The sequence below is a fragment of the Panthera uncia genome (assembly GCF_023721935.1).
Source record: "Panthera uncia isolate 11264 chromosome D3 unlocalized genomic scaffold, Puncia_PCG_1.0 HiC_scaffold_8, whole genome shotgun sequence".
NCBI classification, from domain to species: domain Eukaryota; kingdom Metazoa; phylum Chordata; class Mammalia; order Carnivora; family Felidae; genus Panthera; species Panthera uncia.
This window is the reverse complement of record NW_026057586.1, coordinates 79,078,666-79,103,222: the sequence shown is the minus strand read 5'-3', so window position 1 is coordinate 79,103,222 and position 24,557 is coordinate 79,078,666. Positions and strand designations below refer to the sequence as shown.

The 24,557-nt window shown below is 48.2% G+C and overlaps 2 long non-coding RNA genes across 2 annotated transcripts; one reads left to right on the top strand and one right to left on the bottom strand.

Annotated features, from left to right (window-relative positions):
• Positions 1-337: 337 nt before the first annotated feature.
• Positions 338-6,465, bottom strand: LOC125914140 (uncharacterized). The gene is made up of 3 exons (XR_007455218.1): positions 6,356-6,465; positions 2,022-2,233; positions 338-726 (listed from the first exon to the last, which is right to left on the bottom strand). It is a non-coding gene; the product is annotated as an uncharacterized LOC125914140 (long non-coding RNA).
• Positions 6,466-6,570: 105 nt separating this feature from the next.
• LOC125914141 (uncharacterized) lies at positions 6,571-22,781 on the top strand. The gene is made up of 3 exons (XR_007455219.1): positions 6,571-6,699; positions 10,204-10,463; positions 21,947-22,781. It is a non-coding gene; the product is annotated as an uncharacterized LOC125914141 (long non-coding RNA).
• Positions 22,782-24,557: the final 1,776 nt, after the last annotated feature.

The window sequence follows — 24,557 nt, the reverse complement described above, 5'->3', positions numbered from 1 at the left end:
TTGAGCCCCTTGGCCACAGTTTGTAGATCTCTGCTGTACCAAGCGTGTGAGAGCCTCAGATATGTGTATCAGCATTTCCGGAGTTGTCTTCTGTCCAAGGTCAAAAAAAGACCTTTTTTTTTTTTTTTTTTTTTTTTTTTTAGGGAGAGAGTGCGAGCAGGGCAGATGGAGGGAGAGAGAGAGAGAGAGAGAGAGAGAGAACCACACTCAGCGCAGGGCCCACTGCGGGACTCGATTTCACGCACTGCGAGATCATGACCTGAGCCAGCATCAAGAGTTGGGACATTTAACCGACGGAGCCCCCCAGGCGCCCCCAAAACAAGACCCGTCTTAAGGGTAAGATTTTCCCGGAAAGGCGAATGCATTTGGTTTTGCATCCTTCCGCGGGCCCACTGTCATCTGGCCCCCACCGGACTCCGGAAGGGACCGGAATCACAAGGGCTGTTAGCTGCTGCCTCACCGGTGTCCAGGCAATTGCCTAAATCGTTGTTGAGTTGGCTGGGTGTGCTGAGCTTCTGGCTGTAACGCAAAACATTCTGAGCAGGCTCTTTCCACCCGTTCACCCTGGCTGCCCCAGCCCCGCACGTCCTGGGAGCTTTGAAAAGGCTTCAGGCTGAATTCTCACGAATGGTAGCCGCCCTGTGCAAGGCTGCTTCGGCAACGCTGGGGGTGTTTTTCCCTCTCTCTCCGTTTAGCGAACGTAGCTGTTCTATCCAGAGATGCGCACTGGGAAGGAGAAACCGCCCTGGTGAGCACTGGCACACGAATCATTCTGTGAATCTTCCCTTTTTAATTGCTTATTAAAAGCAGACCAGATTTTCCTAAATGGTTACAGTAAACATGTGTTACTGTTGTAATTACTTAAAAAAAAAAAACGCAACAACTCTTCATGTGCAAAGTCGGACAGAAAACCAAGACCAGGGGCGCCTGGGTGGCTCAGTCGGTTGAGCGTCCGACTTCGGCTCAGGTCACGATCTCGCGGTCCGTGAGTTCGAGCCCCGCGTCGGGCTCTGGGCTGACGGCTCGGAGCCTGGATCCTGCTTCGGATTCTGTGTCTCCCTCTCTCTCTGCCCCTCCCCTGCTCATGCTCTGTCTCCCTCCCTCTCTCTCTCTGTCAAAAATAAACATTTAAAAAAAAAAAGAAAAAAAAAAAAGAAGAAAACCAAGTTGAACTTTCCTCCAGGAAAAGGAGGATCTCTCATACTTCACAGGGGCTAAGTACAACTTGAGTGCCCACTAAAACCCAGCCCCCAGGCCCACCTCTCAGCTGCTCTTATGCAGCAGATCTGGGGCAGGGCCTCTGCATCTGCGTTTGGAAGACCTGTCCCCAGGTGAGCACTGCAAAAAAAAGGTATTGCACACTGGGCTAGCCAATGCCTGGGATTGATTTCTACCAATCGCTGAAGCTTTTGAGAGGACAGTGCAAGACCTCAGAGCTCACCCTGCCCCCAGCAGGAAATCTACATTTCTGAAAAGGGCCCACAGACATCCTGTGACTGTTCTGCAAATTACCGGTGAATTACCTGCCAAGGCCTTTGACCCCTCCGGGTCTCCCCCCCCACCCCCAGCTTATCAGCCAGGTTGCCTATTTGCTCTGGCTCAAAAGTGAACAGAGGTGCCTCCAACTCCAAAGCATCTCAGGCTGTTTAATTACACTAATTGCCACCCGGGGCTATAAATTTTATGTTAATGCTCTACTAGGTGATTCACGCGGTAAATTACACACTTACGACTTCCCCCAGGTTTACCTTCAGACCCTAAGCTCAGGCGGGACACTAACGCCCACGCCCCCAGAGCCAGAGAGGCTGGAGAGAGGAACAGATAGGCCTGGGGACCTCCCGCAGTGTCTCCTCCAACCCCGCCATCTCGATGTTCTCCTCGACGTCTGTTCTTGGGCAAGGCGAACCCTCCCTTCTCTGTAGTAAGCGGGGCTCCGCTGCCCGGGGCCAAGTCACCATCTCCCGGGGACAGATTATAGGCCATGCAAGCGGGAGAAAACAGACAAAGGATTCCACCTTCACCTCTTTAACAGGGGTCCATTTCTCCTTACTCCGCGGGTACCTGGTGGAGGCCTTCCGATTAATCTTCCTAAAGCACTCCTTTGATCATGTTATAGCTCAAACACCTTCCATGGCTCCCACTGGCCGCGCTTTTACATCCACGCCTCTTCAGCAGACTTTCCTAGCCCCGTCCTGTTCTGGTTATCCATTGCTGTACAGCAAAGCACCTCCAACTGAATGAAACAAAACAACTCTCATGTATTATTCCTCTCTCTCTAGGGGACACCTGGGCTCCGCAGGGCAGTTTGTGCGTAGACCCTCCCACATCACTGGAGGCAGAAAGAGGCTGGGGCTGGAGTCATCTTGAAGGCTTCTTCCCTTATACGTATGGCACCGGGACTGGGAAAATGTAAAGCATCCCTCCCTGTTCTTTGAGATCTCTCCACGTGTTCCCTCCAACACGGCAGCTTCAGAACACATCCAGAGCTCCAAAGGTGAATGTCCCGAAGGACAAGGTCAGGCGGATGCTGTATCTCTCTTTACGACCTAGCCTCAGAACCCACACAGCATCATTTCTGTGACCGATCACCAGGATCGCCCATTTTCAACACAGGGGAAAGAAAACCTACTTCTCTCTTTCTTAATGTTTTTATTTTTGAGAGAGAGAGAGAAAGAGCACAGGGGAGGGGCAGGGAGAGGGGGACAGAGGATCCAAGCAGGCTTCGCACGGTCAGCACAGAGCCCAGTGCCGGGCTCGAACTCACGAACCGTGAGATCATGACCTGAGCCGAAGTCGGATGCGGACGCTTAACGCACCGAGCCACCCAGGCGCCTGAACACCTACCCCTTGATAGAAGTGTCAAAGGGTTCGTGAGTGTAGTTTAAAAGCACTTCAGGCCCCAAACTCCTTTTCCAATGAATGAGCCCGGCTTGCATTTTTCAAGTAAGCCAGCTGCTTCTGGTCAACCTGCCCTACTCATTATTTTACTTTATTTTTCATTTTTATTTTATGTTATTTAGTTTTTATTTTTTTAATATAATTTATTGTCAAGTTAGCTAACATACAGAGTATACAGTGTGCTCTTGGCTTCGGGAGTAGATTCCCATGATTCATTGCTTACATACAATACCCAGCGCTCATCCCAACAAGCGCCCTCCTCGATGCCCGTCACCCATTTTCCCCTTCCCCCGCGTCCCCCCATCAACCTTCAGTTAGTTCTCTGTATTTAAGAGTCTCTTATGACTTGCCTCTCTCCCTCTCCTTATAACTATTTTCCCCTTCTCCTTCCCCCATGGTCTTCGGTTAAGTTTCTCAAGATCCGCTTATGTCTACTCATTATTTTAAAAACACACTCAAGGGGCGCCTGGGTGGCTCAGTCGGGGAAGCACCTGACATCGGCTCAGGTCATGATCTCACAGCTCATGGGTTCTAGCCCCGCGTCAGGCTCTGTGCTGACGGCTCAGAGCCCGGAGCCTGCTTCGGATTCTGTGTCTCCCCTCTCTCTCTGCCTCTTTCCTGTTTGCACTCTGTGTCTCTCTTTCTTTCTCAAAAAATAAATACAATTAAATAAATAATTAATTAAAAAGATAAAAACACACTCCAAACTTGCCAACCCCATGAATCCATTTACCCCATCGTCTCTGCAAGGGATGCCCCCCATTTTGCCCCCTTTTCACCCATAAATCTCCCCTCTCAAGCCCAGTCTCTTACACTAGTTATTATTCGTACAGTTTAGCAGGCGGTTAACTATTCTCTGTAACATGGCTCCTATCCCCACCTTGACATTGGGGTCAAGCGTTTTAGGATTTCATTTCTTATATGTGGACATTTTACCTCCTTAGCTGCTTGGCTAAATCGTCATCACCATCTATTGGGCACTTCCTACGGGCCCAACAAAGCACTTGAACTTTTGCCAACGCTAACTAACTCACCTGTTCTGGACCGCCAGCTGGAAAGACGGGGATTAGCATCTCATTTTGCTGATAAGAAACTAAGGCACCGACAGGTCGCCTCGCCCGGCCAAGTTCACATAAGCTCGGAAGCAACAAAGCTAGAACTAGACCCATTTCTCTGTATCCTAAAGCCTGACCATTGTCCCCTTGGTGGACCACCTCTTAGGATTATCTGACTGCCTTCCGTCATCATTCAAGTGGAGGACACTTGGACAGTACCGTCAATTTAATTGTATTGTTTTCTACCTTAGTTTGATTTCCTTTTCTTTACCTGCAGCCTGGGTACAATGCCAGGCATAGACCGGGCACCAAGCAAGCTCTTAGGAATAAAGAAAAGTGTAGCCAGTTAATTTGGGGGGGGGCGGGGTTTGATAAAGATGGACTTGACTTGTGAGGATGCTAGCACATGGGGTAAAGACCTGGGAGCTAATCACTACGTATTCTCCTGGTTTTTGAATTGCATTTATGACTCGGTCCAAACCCCCGCCAACTCCATTTGCCCACTCCCCAAAGACAGACGTCGTGTCTTCCACATTCTCCAGCCTTCCGCTTTTCTGAGAAGCCTTAAACCCCCCCCGATGCACCACCGCCTCCCCTCCAAGGCTTGAGCGGTGCCTCCATTATGCCCTGCTAGGGGTTGAATTACGTCCCCTAAAACAAACACGTTGAGGTCGTAAGCCCGGATTGCCTGTGAATGTGACCTGATTTGGAAACAGGGTCTTTGCAGATGTCATCAAGTCAAGATGAGGTCCTAAGGAGGGCCCGGATCCAATATGACCGACGTCCTCATGAGACGGTGAGAAGAGACACACAAGAAGAACGCCATGGGATAAGAGAGGCGGGGCTTGAAGTGACGCAGCCAAGGAGGATGTGCCCCCTCCCAAAGTTGGAGAGTTAAGGAAAGAGTCCAGGAAGAGTCCAGGCCTCCGACAGAGGAGGGCCCTACCCTGAGTAAGGACTTTGGCCTCCAGAATTGCGAGAGAATACATTTCTGTTGTTCGAAGCCCTCGGGAAATGAACACATACCCTATCCTACGCGATTTCTGTGCTGGCCATCTGCCCGGTAAATGTCAACCCCACGAGAGCATCAACCGTGTCTTGCCTGCAGCCATACCCTCAGGAGCACACAGTAGGTCCTCAGCAAACAGTCCTTGCATGCATACATGAATTCAGGCTCCTTCACACCATGTTAGTCGAGTGTTATCAAGAGCCGTCACTGTTTATGTCACCCGAGAGCCACACAGCCACGACAGCTTCCGTCCGATGGGACTCCTCTCTCACAGGGACACACAGTCAGGACTCTGAACTCAGATGGGCCTGGAGACTTGTGTCTGCCCCATCTCACTCTCTGAGTCCCATGACTAGTAGGTACCCTGGGATCATCACGCGCCTAGCTTCTCACCTCTCCTGGGAGCAATTAACTAATGGGTGGCTGGACGTCATTAGACTCCCATCGGAGTATGACAGCCAAGCCTTCCTTTGGAAGTTTGAAAACAAAGATCACCTATAATGCACAGGCCTCAAACCCAGGGAAATAAATCTAAAAGCTCCATGAATTGAATCAAATTCCCTGCCTCGAACTGAAGAATGCATAGGTTCCTGTACAGCCCTTCCAGCATTCTTCTGGTAAGAACTGTATTCAGCCGCTAACCTTTCTCCTAAATTGTTCATCCAAGATAGACCATTATAATAATGAAATACCTCGCCCGGGAATGTTCTTGGTTTCAGCTAAAAGGTTTTCTCTCTTACTGCCGTGCTCACAGGCGCTGCCTTAATTTGGGGTAACTTCCCCTTGGCTGTCTTGAAAGGACTTCGACAGGCCTCTTTATATTTTATTTGATTTGCTTCATTTCGGCGTGTGGGTCAGCACGCCCCAATCCTAATGATGATGAAAACTGGAAAAGATAGCACAGCCCCAAGAAAGGATTAAGGAAAGAGAGCCATCATTTTAGTGAGGGAGGAAATGGGAGCAAAGCCTCGGGTTCTAGAAGGTTCTGCGTCCTTCCGCCTTCCGGGAGACAGAGAGAGCCGAAGGGAAGAGGTCAGACCTAGATGTTTGCAGCCTCTGGCCCCTCTGGGGATCCCTGTTTGAACTGTAAATCGTCATGGCCATTGCACAGGGCTGTCTCAGGAGGGACAGACTTTAAGGGGAGTGGCAAAGTCCAGCACTAAATTCTGAACTGTTCAGAGCTCCAACTTAAGGCAGACTGGGTGGCTGGAGGCCTCATCAAGACTTAAGGAATAAAGAGCTGGCACGCCAGTTGGCCATCTGAGATCCTGTTTATGTGATGACCGATCGCACTCTCTTCCAGTATACTTCCCAGAGATCTCAAACTGGCGACTCCAGGGCCACTAGGAAACTCTGCCCGCCTCCTGATTCTACAGAAATAAATCAAACTCACCGTTTGCGGGAAGATTCTCCCCCACTCCCCGACAGGAAAAAAAAAAAAATCCCTCCGGGCCCTGCTGTAGGTTTGTGTTTTATCTGCCAAACTCATAGGAGTAAAACAGAGCCCTCTGTCTGGGCTACCTGAATAACTCCATTCATCCTTTATGACTTAACACAGAGGCCACCTCCTCCAAGGGGACTTCCTTGATTGCTCCTCCCTCCTGCCCCCCCTGCAGGATAAGTTAAGCACGCTTCTTCCCTTTGTGCTGTCATTAACAGTCGGCTTTCTCCACGCATGCTGCGCTGAAATGTCTGTTTCTGCTGTCTTCCCCCGCCAGGTACCAGCTCTGTGCAGAGGTCTGTAGACTCAGCATGAATTTTGAAGCCTGGCACCTAAGAGGGTCTCCACGTGCTTGCAGAACAGAGAGAGCATGGGACAGAACGGACGAAACGGCTCCGTTGCTCAGGGTGCTGACAGCGGGAACGCACAGTAATAATAGCCAAAATAGTAATAGCTCCTAATGCCTATTGGTGGGCTTTGTATGTGAATCTTTTACGAATTACTTCACTTAGACTCAGTTTAGGTCTTCTGGGAAGGAGACACTCAGATGCAATCAGACAGTCAAGAGATTTGTCTGGGGATGCTGGGGAAGGATCCAGGGGCCAGGGCGCAGGAGTAGAGCATTCAGACTACACCACAGGGTACTCTTGGGAAGGCTCTAGTCCCTCTGTGGTGTTCGGGGCGGGCTGTGGGCAGCCTGGGAGGGTGTGAACACTGTACCGGAACCCAGAATGGGTCAGCAGGAGGCTCTCCTACTGTGGTACCTCTGTAATATTTCTAATAACGCCTGGGGAGCCACTGATATTAACGTTGCTGTGTTCCAGAGGCCTCCAGCCTAGGCAAACTGGGGTGACTTGGCCCAAGGTCTCACACACAGACACGGGGCTCTTAAAGATGCGACCGTATAGCGCTACCCGACCAGCCTGGCTCCCAAACGTGTGTGCGGCCTCTTTGCCCCAGAATCTCCGCAAGCCTGGGAAGAAGACAGTGATGACTCCCAGGGGCTTAATAACAACTTCTCTGTGCCTGCACCATTGAAGCATCACATCTTCGAGCTCCTTTCACCCTTCGGGCAGCCCTGTGTGAAGGCACCTCCGTCCTCCCATTTCCCAGAAGAGGAGCCCGAGGCAGAGAGAGGGGAAGCCGCTCACCCCAAGGCCACAGCTTGTAAATAGCAAAGCAGAGCGGCAAGCTCCGGGAGGCCTCTGACTGCTAAGGGCTCCGTCGACGGCACCAACGCAAATAGCAAGAATGTTTGACATACATGTCGTGTGTGCCATACGTTTCTGCAAAATGTTACTGTTGAAGTTGACCCGGAACTACAGATGTTCACAAGCAGCGGCTTGGTGAAGACGCAAGTCCCCAGTAGAGCCCCTGGGGGAGGATCGCAAGCCCCGGGCGGGTCCCGGGGCGGAGGCGGGCGGGGGGGGGGTGATCCGGGGGGGGGGGGGGCAGGTGCCCAAGCCTCCAGCTCTGGCGGGCAGGTGGCTGGAGCCGGCTCCGGGCTGGCCGGCGGAAGGGCGCCAGGCCGGGATGCTCAGCGCCCTGCGTGCGAAGATGAGGCCGCGCCCCCGCGCCCCCGCTTGCGCCGTGCCTGCCGCCGCCACCCGCCCGGCCGGCCACGCAGCGGCCTCCGCAGACTCGGCGGCGCCAGCGCACCTGCAATAAGGCCCCGCCGCCGCCGCCGCCTCGCGCCCAAGGCCGCCCGCCCTCGAGCCGCTGATAAGACGCGGGGAGGGGGCGCGAGGAGGGGGCGGGGCCGGGCTCCGGCCCCCTCCCCCCCACCCCCCCCGCCAACCCTGTCCCCAGACCGCGCGCGCACTCAAGCCAGTCGCCCCTGCAGCCGCTGCCTGTAGCTTTCTCTTGCCTGGGCCCCGCCCCCGCCGCGTGTGTGTGTGTGTGTGTGTGTGTGTGTGTGTGTGTTTCCCTGTCTCTTTCCCTCTCCCGTAGCCCTCTGGTCACTCCCAGCCCTTTCTGCCCACGCTCCCCTCTCTGCCTCTCCCCGTCTGATCCTCCCTCCCCATCTCCCTGTTCTCTACCTCCTTTTTGGTTTCTCTCTCAGCATGGTGAGTCACCCTATCTGTGTCCCCATCTGTGTGGCTCCCTCTCCACTGCACCACTGCTAGCCTGCCTGCCGGGAGCTAGGTCCCCAGAGCCAGCGGGAGCAGGAACAGCTGGACCCCTGGAGCGGGCTCAGCAGGTGTCCTGACATCAGCGGGCTGGGCTGGACTCACCTGGGCGCCTTTCATCTGGGGCTCTGCGCGCACTTCACAAACGGGTCATTAGGGCCCGCCTGGGGGCAGGTCAGGGAATAGCGCAGCCCGGGCTGTTTGGTTATCTTCATTATTAATACGCACCCCCTCTCCCTTAAATGAGTTTAGTGCTGGAGACAGAATCCCCGCTGACGCCCAAGAGATTAAGGTCTCTCACGGTTGCACAGGCCAAAGATGACTGATAGCACAGGGAATATGAGTTTCTGCCGCTTCCTGCCTGCAGTGGGAGCTTAGAGGCTGCTTGCGGGTTTGAGAGCGACCCTGGGGTCCGGCGAGGAGGCTGGATTTCTCAGAAGGGGTCCTGGCAACCAGGGGTCCACCGGGAAGGAACTCCTGCCTCCCAGAAGGGACACGCAAGGATCCCAGTGGGACCACAGCCTCTTCGCCCTCGGCGAAATCAGGAGAGTGGCAGAGAGAAGGCCAGTGACCTAGGTTTTATTTCTGCATTCATTTTTCTGATCAATGTGGTGCATCCATCCAGGTACTACCTGCGGATAAACAGCTAGGGGCCCATGCAAGCCTGGGGCAGCTCAGGAACTGGCCCCGGGGAGGAGCCCCCACCCAGGCAGAGAAGGCCTCGTCAAAAGCATATTCCCTGGGCAACAGAGACTCTGCCTCAGGAAGGCGGTTCAGGTCCAACCAACTTGTCCCCCTAATCCCCAGAGTCCCCGAAAGTGATTTTTCGGGTACCCATTCTGGGTACCCAAAGCTAGCCTAGAGGAGCCGCAGACGGGGCCTGGGGATTGAGAAATCTGGAATCGGAGTCCTAACTATCTCCGGTAAACAATGAGAGGGATGGTGTGAATGGGGGGCAAAGCGATAGTGGGGCCTTCTGAGGCCTTTCAGACCAGCTCTGCCTCCAGGGTCCCAAGTTACTGGTCTAACACTGTCACTGAGAGGCCTTCACTGTGTGACCTCAGGCAAGTCGCTTGCCCTTTCTGGGCCTTATCTCTAAAATAAGATCAAAGCTTTCTTTGGCTCCTTCAAGTCTCTAGCCAGGCAGTTTCTTATAGCCTGACCTCTTACACGTTTCCCATAGGAGGGACCTAAATTGTTTATTCCACACTCCCTGTCCCAAGTCTCTGTTTGGGTGTGTGTTTATTTTTTAAGCTATGGGAGGGGAACTTCTTCTTCTTTTTTTTTTTTTTAAATAGAAAAATCTAGCAAAATACCATGATATTTTATTTTAAAGACCCGTGCCAGGATATATTCTCAACGTGAAGAGATTCTTGCAATCTGCTTGTGATTTCACTGTGATAGCAAATACGGGCGAGGAGCTGAAAGACTTAAGTAATTTTTTTTTTAAAAATTGCTTTCTTATCAGTCACAGACATTTAAGAAGATTTTCAATAGCACCACTTCCTTGGACTATCATTGAAAAGAAGTTCGTCTTTCTGCTTAACAGTAGTTCGGCTAATCACAGGGCAAAGCATTAATTGCAGAATCTAGCTGCTGGCTGTGCCGGTGCTGACTGTAAAATTCTACCCGCTTTTGTGTTTGCTTGAACGTGTTTGTAATCCATTCTAGGAACAGAAAGATAGAAGGTCAACGAGAACCCCTCTTGTCCTAATGCATAAACCAGAGTTCATGCTGCTGACGCCCCGGATCTCACTAGTGACTACACTGCAGGAGGAATCTGGGTGTTCGGTGGCACCATTCCGAGGGAAAGGAGATGTCGCCTGCTTGGCGTCCCACAGCTAGCCTCGAGGAGCCGCAGAAGGGGCCTGGGGACCGAGAAATCTGGAATCTGATTACGTGTGCGTCACTGAGTCACGCTCTGACCTTAGGTAAGTAGCTTTGCCGCTCAGTGTCCTGGTTTTTTCCATCTGTGAGATGGGAATGATAACGCAGGGCTGTTGGGACAAGCAAGCAGATAACTTCCAGAAAGCCCTTTGAGCTTCTTGGAAATAGCACGAAAGATATGATTAGGCGCCAGTGTGCTACAGGGAAGCGTGCCCGGTGGCAACTGGAATGATCTGCGCTCCCTCTGGGCAGACGTGGTCATCAGGCTATAAACGGAGCTTGTCAGTTCTAGCACCTGGCATTATTCATCTTCTCTCCCCCTCCCTTCCCTCTCCCATCCCCTTCACCCCCACCCCTACACCCAGCACATACTGTCTCTAGAAGCTCGTCTTATCGTCCCACACTCTTGCTCGTGTCACCCCCCCCCCCAAGCCTGAAATGCCCTCTCCTCCTGAAACCTAGGGCAGGAGCCCTCATTCCAGTCCTTTCTTACAGTAATGACGGCACACACCAGTACTTACTATTACAGCAGTCTCCATACTACGCAACAGGCCCTGTGCTAAGTGCCGTAGGATCACTTGGTCCTTCCTCTTACCGCCCCCTTTTGACAGATATTTCCAATAACTGCCAACTCCAAAAACCTCTTCCTAACTTATTCCATGAAAACACACCTCCTGCTGGGTGATTTACAGACGTGATGTCATGGAGCCCTCGCCGGGCGAGATAGGACTTCGGTCCTCACTCCACAGACGCCCCCCCCCCTTTCTGTCTCCTCGATGCCATGACCCTCCCCATACGCGTCACCTTGACCCTGTCAAGGAGCTGTTTGGTCCGTGTCCCCAGTACTTCCGGGGTGCATAGACACCCGCGAGGCATGTATTAGGGCCGACCCGCCGCGGTAACAAACAAAAGTCTCTCAAGTCCCAGATGGCGTGTCACCATCAAAGTCTGGTTCTCTGTAAGACTAAATCCAAGGAAAGTCCGCAGAGGGCTCTGTTCGACACCGTCATTCCGAGATCCGGGCTCCTTCCGTTTGGTAACTTTTCTGCCCTTCCCTGTGCCCCTGGAGTCTTCTTCATTTGGCAAATGGATGGGAAAGAAAAGAGCACAAAAGGTGGTGTGGGAGGTTTTGGGGGGCCCGGTCTGCAGGCTGAGAATGTCACTAACGGCCACCATCGGACGTCAGCAGGTCCTGCCCACAAAGTGTCAGGAATGACACAGAGGGAGCACAGAGACGTCTGTCTTCCGGAACGAGAAAGAACTTCAAGGTTAAGTGTTTTCAGAGCTGTGGCACCTGGCTCCTGGCCGAGTAACCTCTTTACCACACACCCGCTGCGATTTCCAGGTCCTTGAAGAAAGATAAAAATATCTGCCCTGGAAGTCTTTACTCCCGGCTAGTGGATTTCCTCACGGCAACAACAGCAAGACCCCTTCCGAGTTTAAAACCTGCCCATGACTCCCTAAGAGAAAACTATCTTCCCGGCATGTTATGCCTACATTTTGGGACATGTTCCTGCTCACCAGCCCTACTCTCACCACCATGGAACCTCACCTGCCATGGGCTTATGTGCAATTTCCTGAAAACACTAGGCTTCTCCCATCCCCGGAGAAACGGCATGTACGGGTCCCTCTTGCTAGAGGCTACGGAAAAAGACGTCTTGGTCCTTTTGAAGAAACACTGGGAAGAAGCGGACCGTTTTCTGCCTTTAGCCATTGGCGTTTGAGAAAGTGATGCCTGAAGCAGCAGAATCTATGGGTAGAACCAGCTGGAAAGGTTGGCAAGGGAAAAGACGGAAGGAGGCTCTTTGAGCTTCTGAGTTACTCAACCCTCCAACCATCCTCCTGCACATCTGATCTCTCAGATTATAAAGCCCTTAAGTGTCCAAACCTCCTGGATCTTGGCTTCTTGGTGCTTGAAGCCAACAGCCTTCTCATAGGTGATAAATGTACCATCTGAACTGAAACACCTTTGAGAGCGCAAGGAACCACGATCGATAATTACGCCCGGGCACCAACCATGAATTTCCCAAGCCGAGAGGGGAGGATGTTCATCATAATGCTGAATTATCCAAGTTCATATCCAAGTTTGTATGCCTGTCGGACATAAATCTCCATTTCCTCATCTGCAAACGGGGGATGATATTATCTGACTTGTGTCGTAGGTGTGAGAATTACCTAAGAGGGGATGGAGGTGCCTCCAATGATGTTTAACACCTAGTAGGTGGCTGTCCTTCTTCCTACATACTACGGAGAATTCTGGTCCACTCTTCAGTTTCCCTTTCCATCACCTGTTGCCTTACTGAGACTTCGGGTTCTATTCTACAGAGTCACAGGAAGAGAGAACAGGAGAAAAGGAAAAAGGCCCATGGCCCATAGGTTTATGTCCATTTCACAGTGTCCAGGAAGGACAAATGAACTTGAGCCACTGGGAAATTACTTTTGGGTTGTCTGTGTTTTATTAACAGTGGCAGGGGACCAAAGGCTGACCTCCATGGCTCATGGGTGCCTCAAGATTATAAGTAAGCGAATGAATAAATGAATGAATGAATGCCTTACCTGGGCCAACGACCAGTCAAGAGTCTAGGAGCGCTTGGATGGCTCAGTCAGTTAAGCATCTGACTCTTGGCTTCAGCTCAGAACATGATCTCATGGTTCGTGAGTTCGAGCCCCATGGCCAGCCCCACGCTGATAGCACAGAGCCTGCTTGGGATTCTCTCTCTCCCTCTCTCTGCCCCTCCCCTACTCACACTATCTCTGTCTCTCTCAAAAGAAATAAATAAACTTAAAAAAAAAACTGTAAAAAGTCTATCTACCAAGAATATAGCTGCTGTAAGGGTGGACTTAAAAATAAATACAGATGACCTTTCAATAATGTGGGGGTTCTGGATACCAACCCCCCATGTACAAAATAACTTTTGACTCCCCAAAAACTTAGCCACAAATACAGCCTACTGTTGACCAAAAGCCTTAAAAATAGCATAAACAGTTGATGAACACATATTTTCTGTGACTTGTAGTATACACTGTCTTCTTACAATAAAGTAAGCTAGAGAAAATAAAATGTTATTAAGAAAATCATAAGGAAGAGAAAATACATTGGCAGTCCTGTGTTGTATTTATAAGAAACAATCCACATATAAGTGGACCCATGTTGTTCGAAGCTCAAACTGTATGTTTAGCCCTGTCTTTATTTATTGTCTTTTAATTTTTTTTAATGTTTTATTTTATTGTTGAGAGAGAGAGAGAGAGAGAGAGAGAGAGAGACAGAGTACATGCAGGGGAGGGGCAGATAGAGGGAGACACAGAATCCAAAGCAGGCTCCAGGCTCCAAGCTGTCAGCACAGAGCCCGATGTGGGGCTCGAACTCAGGAACCACGAGATCATGACCTGAGCCAAAGTCGGATGCTTAACCGGCTGAGCCACCCAGGCACCCCTCGGTAAGCCCTGCCTTTATACTGGACACTCTATGTCCTCTTATTCTCCATGTCCCAGTTCCGTGGTGACTTCAGAAATAAAATCAATCACATCTGTGAGACAAGTGATGTAGCGATGTCTGTGTTCTTTGGGGAAGAAAAACTGATGTAATGAACAAAATCATTCATAGTGTCTCTGCCTTCAATTCAAATCATATCAACCAACATTTATGGAGCTCCTACAAGGGCTCAGGCACTGTTGTCCCATCCAGAAGTATCTAAATTTGAAGAATAAAAGAAAGGACATTACTTAATTCAAATTGATCAATTTCAAATGCCCTGCCAAGCCCCCAGAGGGAAATCATCGTGGTTAGGAGCCTCCCTGAACCCTCATCCTCCCATTGAATGTTGTCTATCCCTGACCTACAGGTTTGACAAGTCCTGAAAGAAAAATGGGTAGATGCTGATGTGAAGAATTCAGCTCAGAGGACAGTCAGCTTTTTGATCAGATATATTAAAATAATTTTTAAAATATTTAATATACATTCTTATCATCAAAGAAATAACACAAGAATTTGGGATATATAGAAATGTGCAAAGAAGAAAATAAGTCATCAGAGAACCATTGACACAATATTTTTCCACCCTTACACTGTTTTTCTGGTGTGTGTGTGTGTGTGTGTGTCTGTGATTTGTGGCAAAAGTGATATCATGCAATGCAGATTCTTTTAGAACTTTTTTAAAATTATTTTTTAACATTTGTTCAGTTTTGAGAGACAGAGAGCATGAATAGCAGAGGGGCAGAGAGAGAGAGGGAAACACAGAATCCAAAGCAGGCTCCAGGCTCTGAGATGTCAGCACAGAGCCCAATGCGGGGCTCAAACCCAGGAACCGCGAGATCAGGACCTGAGCCGAAGTCGGACGCTTAACCAAAAGAGCGACCCAGACACCCCATAAAACTTTTTAAAGATTATCTGTTGTAAGGAAATTGAAGAAGATATAAAGAAATGGAAAAACATTCCGTGCTCATGGGTTGGAAGAATAAATATTGTTAAAATGTCAATACTACCCAAAGCTACCTACACATTCAATGCAATCCCAATCAAAATTGCACCAGCATTCTTCTCGAAGATAGAACAAGCAATCCTAAAATTTGTATGGAACCACAAAAGACCCCGAATAGGCCAAGTCATATTGAAGAAGAAGACCAAAGCGGGAGGCATCACAATCCCAGAATTTAGTCTCTGCTACAAAGCTGTCATCATCAAGACAGCATGGCATTGGCACAAAAACAGACACACAGACCAATGGAATAGAACAGAGACTCCAGAATTGGACCCACAGAAGTGTGGCCAACTAATCTTTGACAAAGCAGGAAAGAACATCCAATGGAAAAAAGACAGTCTCTTTAACAAATGGTGCTGTGACAACTGGACAGCAACATGCAGAAGAATGAAACTAGACCACTTTCTTGCACCATTCACAAAAATAAACTCAAAATGGATAAAGGACCTGAATGTGAGACAGGAAACCATCAAAACCCTAGAGGAGAAAGCAGGAAAAAACCTCTCTGACCTCAGCCACAGCAATTTCTTACTTGACACATCCCCAGAGGCAAGGGAATTAAAAGCAAAAATGAACTACTGGGACCTCGTGAAGATAAAAAGCTTCTGCACAGCAAAGGAAACAACCAACAAAACTAAAAGGCAACCAACGGAATGGGAAAAGATATTTGCAAATGACATATCGGACAAAGGGCTAGTATCCAAAATCTATAAAGAACTCACCAAACTCCACACCTGAAAAACAAATAATCCAGTGAAGAAATGGGCAGAAGATATGAATAGACACTTTTCCAAAGAAGACATCCAGATGGCCACCAGGCACATGAAAAGATGCTCAACGTAGCTCCTCATCAGGGAAATACAAATCAAAACCACACTCAGATACCACCTCACGCCAGTCAGAGTGGCCAAAATGAACAGATCAGGAGACTATAGATGCTGGAGAGGATGTGGAGAAATGGGAACCCTCTTGCACTGTCGGTGGGAATGCAAACTGGTGCAGCAGCTCTGGAAAACAGTGTGGAGTTTCCTCAAAAAATTAAAAATAGACCTACCCTATGACCCAGCAATAGCACTGCTAGGAATTTACCCAAGGGATACAGGAGTACTGATGCATAGGGGCACCTGTACCCCAATGTTTATAGCAGCACTCTCAACAATAGCCAAATTGTGGAAAGAGCCTAAAAGTCCATCAACCGACGAATGGATAAAGAAGTTGTGGTTTATATACACAATGGAATACTACGTGACAATGAGAAAGAATGAAATCTGGCCCTTTGTAGCAGCGTAGATGGAACTGGAGGGTATTATGCTAAGTGAAATAAGTCATACAGAGAAAGACAGATACCATATGTTTTCACTCTTATGTGGATCCTGAGAAACTTAACAGAAGACCATGGGGCAGGGGAAGGGGGGGGCAAAAAGGTAGAGAGGGAGGGAGCCAAACCATAAGAGACTCTTAACAACCGAGAACAAACTGAGGGTTGATGGGGGGTGGGAGGGCGGGGAGGGTGGGTGATGGGCCTTGAGGAGGGCACCTGTTGGGAGGAGCGCTGGGTGTTGTATATAAGCCAAGGTGACCATAAATTATTTTTTTTTAAGAAAAAATAAATAAATAAATAAATAAAAATAAAGAGTATCTATCGTCAATATTTCCTCCTGTTCTTTAAGACCACAGTTTTAATCACTACATATAACTCTCCCTTGTATAACATTACCACATTTTCCATAAGGATCTACTGCTGAATAGCTAATTTCCTTTTTCTGTAGCTTAGTGGTATGACCATATTCATTCATACATCTTGGTGACATCTCTGACTACCGCCTCGATAATTGTCACTGTAAATTTTTTCCTCCTTCAGTAAGCAAAACACAGTAGCTTGCTGTTTTAATTTATACATATTTTATGATGATGTCACATGCCTTCTTATAGCTTCAGTCACCATTTAGAGTTCTTCTTTGGAAATTGATCACGCCTATCCCCAGCCTGTTCTTTTCTACGTGCACAGTTACCTTCTTATTAATTTACAGTAACTCGTCACGTAGTAAAACCAATAATCATTTTGTCGTCACGATGTATGCATTTTCTTCTAGAATTATCTTCCTTCTAATTTTCATGGCGTTTTTTTTAGTTTGGTTTGGGGGACGGGGGTTTGTTTTTGATTTTGTTGTTGTTCTCATTTTTATTTGGTCGAATACATCGCTTGTAGCTTTGCCTTTCCTTTTAAAAAAGACTCCTCCACACAGGGTTCAGATAAAAATTCATCTATGTCTCTAATTCTTTTATGGTCTGACTGTTCACAGGTGACTCAGTCTCCCTGCAGTGGCTTTGCCACATGGCGTAAGACTTTGACTTCACTTTGTCAAGGTTTATCACGTGTCATAGTACCTTTCTTTACCTAATGATCATTTCTCCTTTGATTTAAGCTCCCACCTTTCTCATGGATTATACCCTTATCTATGCTTAGATGTATTAATGAGATTTTATATTTAATTCCATGTATCTAGATGTCTATTTTGCATTAGGCCCATATTGCTTGAGTCATGTAGCTTGGTAATGTGCTTTTAAGTTTGGAAGTATAATTTCTCCCCTACTTTTCACATAAAAATGTACGGCTACTCTCACTTCATTTTAACTTGAAGACCATTTCACCTCATTTTAACGAGTTCCTTTAGAAGCCCTTTTTTGGAATTTCATTAGGTTAATTTAATTTGATTTTTTATTATTTTTTAATTCTTTTACATTTTATTTATTTTTGAGAGAGAGACAGAGCACAAGTCGGGGAGAGGCAGAGGGAGAGGGAGACGCAGAATCGGAAGCAGGCTCCAGGCTCTGAGCTGTCAGCACGGAGCCCAACGTGGGGCTCGAACCCACAAACCGCAAGATCATGACCTGAGCCGACGTCGGACGCTCAACTGACTGAGCCACCCAGGTGCCCCACTATTTTTTTATTTTTTTAATGTTTATTTATTTTGGGGAGAGACAGAGACAGAGCGTGAGTGGAGAAGAGGCAGAGAGAGAAAGAGACACAGAATCCAAAGCAGGCTCCAGGCTCTGAGCTGTCAGCACAGAGCTCAACGCAGGGCTCAAACTCACAAACTGTGAGATCATGACCTGAGCCAAAATCAAGAGTTGGACACTTAACCAAATGAGCCACCCAGGCACCCCATTAGGTTAATTTTAAAAACCAGAGAAGGTTTTGGTTTATTTTTAAACTCTCTATCTCTTAAAATTTTCCTTTGGTTCAATCAGCACATCTGCAAATAATTATATTTTTTATCCCTCTCTTTCTAGTTTATCTTCATTTCATCTGGGTTTTTTTTTTTTCCTGCTTTATTGCATTGGCTAGAACTTCTTTAAATTAAGGGTGTCATAGGACTCCTTGTTCCTGACTTTAATGGGAAGGCCTCCACCAGGAATGATGTTGCTAGCGATCTGAAAAAGATAATCATTATGTTGAAGGAGCACACTTCTAGTTTAATGAAACCTTGGTTGTTGTTTTTGTTTTAAATCCCATGAATCTTGCGTTCATCAAATACCTTTGTGATGTACATCAAAATAATCCTGTCAGATCATCTTACACTTTGGGATACAAACCCTATTTCACCATGATGGCTGTGATTGTAATGTAGGATTTCCACGGACCCCGCCAGGGAATCTATGGGAGTGGATTTAGGGAAGGAGGAGGGGATAAAGAACCAGAGATGGGTATTTAGGGAGAGACTCGGAAGGAGGGACGGCCCCACACCATCCTTGCTGTGAAAACTTAAGACCTCACAGATGAATTTCTGTGAACAAAGCTTCTTAAAGAAACAAAACTTTTACATAGCGCATGCCTCAACACAAATGTTTCTTTGTTTACTATGTTCTCATTTATATTCATAAGTGGGTGTGGCCTGTCAGTTATCTTTTCAGCGCCAGATTGGCTTACTTTCACCCATTACTGATGGGAAAGTGTTAGGATGACCAGCTTGCCCTGGTTTGCCCAAGATCTTCCAGGTTTTAGTACTGAAAGTCTCATATCCCAGGAAACCACTCAGACCTTGGCAGTGCATAGAAAGTGATAATTTATTACCTCCTGAGCATGGACTATAACTCACTAGATTTGACCCAGGATTTAGTTTTCTAGAGATGGAATTTTGACCACGCTGCAAATGTTTTCCCCGCCTCTTATGCATGTACAGAGATATGTGCACACGTATAAATAGACATACTTACATATATTAATTTTTCAGTAAAATTATTACTGTTTCCCTAGAATAGTTTCCTCGTCACTGAGATTTTTCAAAGTGAATGATACAGAACAAGGGTTCTTAGCAGGGGGTGGTTTTGCCCATCGGAAACGTTTAGCAATTTCTGGAGATACCTTTTGCTGTCATAACTGGGGGGGGGGGGAGAGGTGTTAGTGGCATCTCCCAGGTTGAGACCGTGGATGCCGCTCAACATCTACAGTGAACGGGACAGCTCTCCACCACTAAGAACTCTCCAGCCCACATGTCAACAGTGCTGAGGTTGAGAAATCCTGATATAGGATGACATACAGCACTCTCTCACAACTTCATGTTCTGTTTTTTTGTGGCTAACTTAGGATATTTATGTTTCTTCTTGCTTGACCTTCTTTCAACTTCTCCATACCTTGCCCTTTTAAATTTGTTTATTTGATTGCTTCTCAACCTTTCGGCTAAGATCAAGTGTAAAATCTGTTTGTTTCTCAAAGAACAGCCTCCCAAGTTTACCTGTCAAAGTGGGGTCGGTGTCGGTCCTTACTTTCTGATTTCACATGAACGACTTCTGGTCTTCTGCATTTGCTTGGGTCGTTTTGATGTTCTTTTCCCAACCGCTTTCGTTGAAAGCTATTAAGTGTGAATCATACACGGTGGTTTCACATTTATTTCAACCATCAAAGTCACGCCAAGCAGAGGGGGAAAGTGGTCGAAACATACATCACGATCTGTTTTCCAGCCGAAGGCCTGGCTCCAACAGCTGGATCAATTCAACGCACTGGGTTTTAATTAAGCCTGCTCATGTCCACAGTTACGAAACGAGAGGTTTCTTTCAAAAGTAGACAGAGCTGGAGATCTAAAAGCCAAACAGATTCAAAAGGAGACACAAGTTATGTAGGGCATAAGGCAAGTGGACGAGAGAAGCAAGGTAAAGTTAAAACATTGGAACGGCTGGGGGCAGGGATGGGTCCAAAAACCAGAAGCCTCACAAGTGAATGGAAATAAGGGCGGTCCTGCAAAAGTGGTCAGAGGGAAGGCAGAAACCACGAGAATAAGCATCAGGATTCAAAGAGACGGCGGTGCCTAATAAGGATGATCTTCTCTGTCCTGTAGGACAGATCCCGTCCTTTCTTATTTGGTAGATAAGGACAAGGGGGAGGTAGAGATGGGGCAGATAACTTGCCCCAAGTCATAGGGCTTCAAGAGACAAACCGTCTCAAGATTCCAGAAACCAACCTCTTTTTCCCTACACCACGTTTCCTTGCAAATTACCCCTCGCAGGTAAGAACTAGTCCAAGAATCTCACTACAAAGCAGTTTCTCCAACGTCCTCGGCTTCAGACACTTCCGCCTGAAGGAAAACACCCACGACTGGGAACCAGCTAAGCTGGGAAAAGTCCACATGAGGGACATAAATCTCCAGTTTACAAGAGTCAGGAAAATCCCCCTTGGGAAGGTTCTGGAGACGACTCAAAAAGACAAAGTCTGGGAATTTAGAAAGAGAAGCTAAAATGAGCCTGACAATGATCTCCCCGGGTTGTCACATCCTGGGGCACCCACACCCATGGAGATTGATGGCAAGAAGGCTTATTATTTGATCGTGTGACTGTTACCAATTGCCCAATGGAGCAGCGAGGGGGGCCGAGAGGGATGAGCGTTCCTTCCATGCGGTTTCCGCACGTGGGATTGTGGAGCTTTGCCTCTGCGTCGGTTTGCCTGCAAAAACTCTTCTCATTCCGCTCCCCGAAGTTGACTGCCCCAGATATCCGGGCTCTGCAGACCACGAAGAGGCAGCGTGCCTGCAGCAAAGTCACCATCAGGCAGAGGAGGCTGCAAGCGGGGGAGGGTGCAAGCGGGGGAGGGGCAAGAGGGAGGGGGACGGGGTCTGAAGCCGGCTGTATGCCGACGGGCTGACGGCCCAGAGCCCGACGCGGGGCTCGAACTCACCAACCGCGAGATCATGACCCGAGCCAAAGTCGGACGCTCAACCGACTGAGCCCCCCCCCCCCCCAGGGGCCCCTGGAATCTTGAGAACAAGACGGAAAGTCAAACTCACTTAAGAGCGAGTAGAATGGAGATGGCCAGGGGCTGGGGAGGTGGAGCAAATAGAGAGAGGTCGGTAAAAGGCAGCACACTTTCAGCTCTAAGACCAACGATGTCTGGGGATCCGTTGCAGGGCACGGTGACCGTAGCTGATAGCACTGCATTGTACCATTGAAATGTGCTCAGAGAGTGGAACTTTTACGTGTTCCTCAAAAAGCAAAGATAAATACGTGAGATGCTGGGCGTAATTAGCTGGTCAAGGGAACTCGCGGACAAATGTACACAGATATTGTCCAGCCACCGTGACGTGCGCTTTAAATGCCTTCCAACTCTGTTGGCTTCTTGGGCCACAATAAAGCTAAAATTGTAAGAAATTAAAAATAAGAATGTCTCGATTAAAATCACGCCTGTTTGCTTGTAAAAATACATAAAGTCCATTAGATGTCTGACATATCGCGAATGCCCAACTGCGGCTGTGAGTATCGATTCTTATTAATATTTTATAAAATATTCAATGCTGTCATTCCTATTAATTTTATACTAATTAATGATGTAATTCTTACCATTATATGATTATAACGGTTATCATTACTAATATGATGTATCAGTTAATATAATTAATCCTAATATTATTATTAATATTCAGTGTACATTTTATTATTTAATATTAATATTCCTGTGGCGCTTTTTTCTTTGGGAATGCCAGCCCCTTACACAATAAACACCACACAGTAGCTGTTATGGAAATGCCCACCCGGGTGACTCTTTATCCTTTGTTTTGCAGGTAGTGGGAAATATCTTTCCGGGCTTAAGACCTCGGACCCAAGCCAGACATACAAGATCCGTGACCTTGGGCAAGTTACGTAACCTTCTGTACCGTCATTTTCTTATCTGTCCATTGGGTCTGAAATGTTACCAACCTCACAGAGTTGTTATAAAGGATAATCATGTTAATTACAAATAACATTTCAATGGCATGACAAACACATAGTTAAGCACTGTGCCCAGATTTTCTATTATCACTTGATGGTTTCTTCATCTACAGATAGTCCCCGTGACTCAACCCTGCATCCCCATGAAGCAATCAAGAAGCCTGCCCCTTGGAAACAGCTCAGGCTTTCTGCAGAATGTTTTTTTGCTGTCTGCAAAGACCATACAGATTGTTTCACTTCAAACCAACTTAGCAAACATTAACTGAGCACCTGCTATATTTAAGGCCCTGGGTCAAGTACTCTGAGGATACGTTAATGAACCAGGGACTGCCCTCGAGGAAGCCTGTGCTCTGGCACAAGCGGGACCTAAAGGTGTCCATTTCTCAAAGCGCTCATCACCAGCGCGGGGAACAGGATGGCCAAGTAGGCGGTGCCTGGGGGGCCCGCTCACACGTCACCCGGGTCCAACCTGCCTGCAGCTGGCACCTGCCACCTGTAACCTGGGGCAGGCGACGTAACTCAGCCGGGTCTTAGTCTCCTCGTTTGTCAGACTGTGCGCAAAAGTGGCTCCTACCTCGTGGGCTTGTAGTGCAAGTTCAGGGAAGTGTTCTATGCCAAGGGCCCAGCAAGGAGCCTGGCAAAGCCTCTCAGGTGATAGCTATTTTTATTATGATTAATCTAGGGAGCGATGGTGGAGTAGAAGGGTCTTCTTTTAAAAGCACTTTTTTGAATTAGTAAAGTGTCGGACTTAATACAAAAGACTTTGAGTTCTATTTTTTTCTACTCAGAGCTATTTCTGTTGTTTTTTCTTTATGTATTTTGAGAAAGAGAGAGAGAGCATGCGCACACATGAGTGGGAGAAGGGCAGAGAGAAAGAGAGAGAGAGAGAGAGAGAGAGAGAGAGAGAGAGAATCCCAAACAGGCTCCACCCCATCAGCACAGAGCCAAGCTCGGGGCTCGATCTCAGGAACCAGGAGATCACGACCTGAGCTGAAATCAAGAGTCAGACGCTTAACGGACTGAGTCACCCAGGCGCCCCATCTGTTGTGTTTTCCAATAACCAAAAATGGCCCTGCTCCCTTGTACGGCATTTTCCTGTTGCTCTGGTTGTTTTTGAGGCCCCTTGCCACGAGACAAGTCTTACCTGTCCCTCTCTACACGGGCAAGAACTTTTTAGGTGGATTCCTCAAAAGGAATCAACTATTCTGGGTCCACAGGCCCCGGGGGATTTCCCAGGATGTGGAACATCCAGCGCCAAGACGAGGACAGTCCCGGGCAAAGCGGAAGAGCCGTGTCCAGCCCGGACCTTCGCGCACAAGGGAGCACGTGCAGGCACGTGGAAATTTCCGTGCGTGTGCACAAGCGTGAGCCTCTGAAGACGAAAGCCACCCCTGGACAACACACAGCTGGGTCTGGCACGCAGCGGACAAGGTCCACGGGACGGAGCAGGGGCGTGAGATCCGCTTCCATCCATCCCTGGCCGTGCCTGAGCCACGGAGCGCCTTTCCGCAGGCTGCCGAGCAGGAGGGCTGGCACGACTTTTTCAGGATGTGAGCCTCAGCTTCCAATTATGCGGGGCAGTCCTGGCTCCTGACGGTACGTGTGATCCCTGAGTCACTCGGGAGGATTTGGAAAGTAAACGGGAAAAACAGACCAGCACGTCCACGAGAGGTGGCAACGCGATTGCCCGGGAACGTTGATCCTGGATTCAAATGTGGGCTTTGCTACTTTCTAGAGCCGTGACTTTGGGAAAACTACCGACCCTTCTGAGCCTCGGTTTCCTCCTTAGAGGACTAAATAGATCGTGTATGCCCCCCTACGGAGTGTGGGGGAAGAGAATACAGACGGGACGCCGTAAACGGCTGCCGTGACTGACCGTTGTCACCGCTGTAGAGATGTCGTCACGAACAGCACTGACACTCGCCCATAATGGGAACCCAAGTATTTTTCATTCCTGAGCCTTTAGGTCAGCCATTTAAAACAGCTACAAAAATCTCACACCAACATTTCCGGGCACAATACACAAGTTTTTTGTTTTGTTTTGTTTTGTTTTGTTTTGTTTTTTTAAATGACATTCAAGTAGGGCGCGTTATGAACAACAGAGATTAGACACAAAATCTTCTTCTTTTTTTTTTTTTTTTCCAACCTTGGGGAGCAGAGTTCTTCCAAATTCTCTTGGTTAAACTCAATCTCTCTCCCTAAGTATTTTCAGAGAAAGGATGTATTATTTTATGAAATCAAATCAGATAAAAGGAGGGGTTCAAGAGTTAAATAGGTTTGGGGAATACTGGAATTTCCTCCTGGAAATTCAATGGACTTCTTCACCGCAGGACTTCTCAGAGCTTTTATGACGCAGATAAACTTGGTGGTGCCCCCAGAGGGAGGAAGAACATGCTCCCCACTTTCTTGGCCGTGGTGTCCTTTGCTCAGGGAGGGGGAACCAGCGGACTGGTATTGGGTAGA